The sequence below is a fragment of the Cupressus sempervirens genome, chromosome 11 (assembly GCF_028749045.1).
Source record: "Cupressus sempervirens isolate cs-2001-9-10 chromosome 11, ASM2874904v1, whole genome shotgun sequence".
Classification (NCBI taxonomy): Eukaryota; Viridiplantae; Streptophyta; class Pinopsida; order Cupressales; family Cupressaceae; genus Cupressus; species Cupressus sempervirens.
In genome coordinates, this window is record NC_143128.1 from 800,395,251 (window position 1) to 800,398,253 (window position 3,003).

The window sequence follows — 3,003 nt, forward strand, 5'->3', positions numbered from 1 at the left end:
CCCAAGATTTTCAATTTTTTTGGTTCTAGGAATAGGAGGAAGAACTGCAAACCCTATCTTAAAGTTAATTACTAGCATTTGCTCATCACTATGAATTTCCAAGTTCATCCTCATAGAAAAATGTCATAGGAACAACATGTTGAATGTGACATCTTCTAGGAAAGGTAATTCTTCTAAAAGCTACAAGGAATGGTGTTTGGAATCATTCAAAGGTTGAAGTGCATTTATAATACAATGGATGCTTCAACATTAGATTTTATTAGACTCCTTTGCATAGCAAACAATCATAGTGTTAAAAAAGAGTGTTGGATAAAGTCATTTTCTATGAAAATGGGTTGAAAGAGACTTAGCAATAGTTTTATTAAGATCTACAACTAATGGCCATGATGTTATACCTCCATCCCCACTATCAAAGCAAGCACCATGAACATTTAGAAGGTGTGATATACCAAAGTCTTATGCAAGTGATGAATAAACATTTTCTTATGATCAACCCTACTAGTATCTTCTCCATTGGACTCTACACACATTCCACCTCTTCTCCCCTAGTACATTTTGGGTGTTGCATAGGCAATAGACGATATTGTTTTCTTCTTCATCTTTCAACAATATCAATTATAGATCATCTCCCTCGTTGATTAGCGATTAGCCTAGACAGATGATTTCTGCAAATATACTATTTTCATGGTCAATGGGTTTTAAACACATTTAGATGCTAGAGACGTATTAAAGCTACACACTAATCGCACCCTTGCATTCAATTGTTCATATTGGTCTCCACCCATTCTTTCCAATTGTTGGCTAGCCTGTTGATTTCATACTTCATGGTGGTATAGAGGGTATATGGGGCAATGCTTATAAATTCTTGTGTCTACATTGAAGAAAGATGTTAGTGAAAATTAGATTAATCACAATAGAAGTGTTTACAACTAATATGGTCTGCCAATGAAAATATGCTTTTAAAATTTCCAATCTATATCATGGTAGACATAGATGATGTAGAAGCCTTGTATTGGAAATTTTTGTAACTTGAAGTTGTGTCCTCTAGTCGTAGGAGTGAGTTTTCAAATCAATTCAAAAATTAGTGAATTTTCCATCAATGTCCATTAGCATAGGTCACACCCAACCATAAATATCATCAATAAAATGAGATGCATTTTCAATGAAAGGTGGTTTCCGTCGAGTAGGAGTAGGGTATGGTAAGTTGAAATGGATTCATGCTAAAACAAAAAGGCACATAGGATTCACCCATGAGTAAATGGTCAAAGAAAATATTTCTAATGTTAATCCCACATGCATTGTGTAAAGGGTTTTTCATGTGTTTTTTATATCCAAGTGCCATATCATATAGTTTCTTTAAGATACGACTTTTTGACAAGGAAATTGGTTGTGAATGGGCCCCACAACCAAGTGAGGAAATTTTTTGACCAAAACATGCATATCAAGATGATGATTGGACCTGCTAGATGAATCAAATATTGACACATGGCACCAGCTAGACTAAGTTGGGTGAGTCAAAAATCAATAAGTGGAAGAGGACCTTAGATGTGGCATACAAATTGAGGCACTGGCATGGTGAAAAATAGCACATGTTACATGGTCACTATGTCATGATGACATGGCACAATGCTAAATCATCATGTGATATAGCAACTGATGACATGGTAGGCTAAGGTGGTGCAATGACATGACAGTGACGTGGTGATGCCAATAGGTTGGTAACATGTTTGAAAATGCCACATGTCATGAGATCACTATGTCGTGATGACATGGCAAGATGCTAACTAGGATAGTGACATGGAAACCAGTGACATAGCATGATGATGTGTTTGCCATGTGGAATAATAGAAGACCAATGAGGTGGTGACATGTAGCACCCATGTGGAAGATGTTAGATGACAAAGTAGAAGTCAACCAATTAAAGCATGGCACATGGTAGGGTCAATCAACAAGGTATGACCTAGATGGAGAAAAGGAGGGAAAAATAAAACATGGATTAAAAATTATTTTAAACATTTTCTCCTAGAAACACGTATAGAGTAGTTTTTAAAAATATTTGACTTAATCCTATAGTTTAAACTTTAGTAAAAGTCAAAATATATGCCCAAATGTAGTTTTAGAGCCATAGTAGGAGCCTAATTTTCGAAGCAAGATTCTGGGAGTTTTTGGTAAGCTCATATAGGAGTATTATATATTACTGGAATCGAGAGAGAATGAACTTTGTATTTCTAGAGTTTTTCTTTGCACAAGTGGTCATTGGTTCAAGTTATGTAGGGATTTGTCTTAGGTACCCAATTTTTAGTTTAATTCAGTTGGGGCAATCCATATTTGACTTCTAGTGAAATGGTGAACTAAGTGAATGTAAAAAGTAGCATGAATGTAGTTATGAGTGAGTTTTTTCATATGTAATTCAATTAAATCAAGGTATCATCAACATTTTATGATGCATTTCAAATATTTTAGTAGCATAAGGGTTTTCATCATTGAGGAAGAGCTATTTCGGGTTTTTTAAAAAAAAATGATGAAAAAAAATTCAAATCTTATGGGTAGAAAGACGAGAGAGGTTTCACAATAGTATGGAATGAGGATTCAAGTGGACACATGTCACCTTCAGATCAAATCTGGGATTCCATTCTTCTTCTATATCTTTTTCTTTCTCATCCATCACAAGAGTTATAGTTTTTGAGAAAATTTCTCACTGCTATGATACTAGGGTTGGTTGGTTTTATTTCCTATCTATTGAGCAGAGCTCTAGCTATGAAGGCCACACATCCATTCTTATGTAGGTTTTTGGGTTCATTTCATGTATTATTTCTCTGAGATAATGAAAATTGATGATAGATCATGTAATATATCGTAAGTTTCATTTAGAGTTACTAGTTAATGTATTTAGTCTTTCCAAGGATAAATACAAAAGGGGATTTAAAATGAATTATCTATGTTATCTTATTCTATCTCTTCATTCTTCATATGCTATTAACTTTGTGATTGAATGAATAAGGT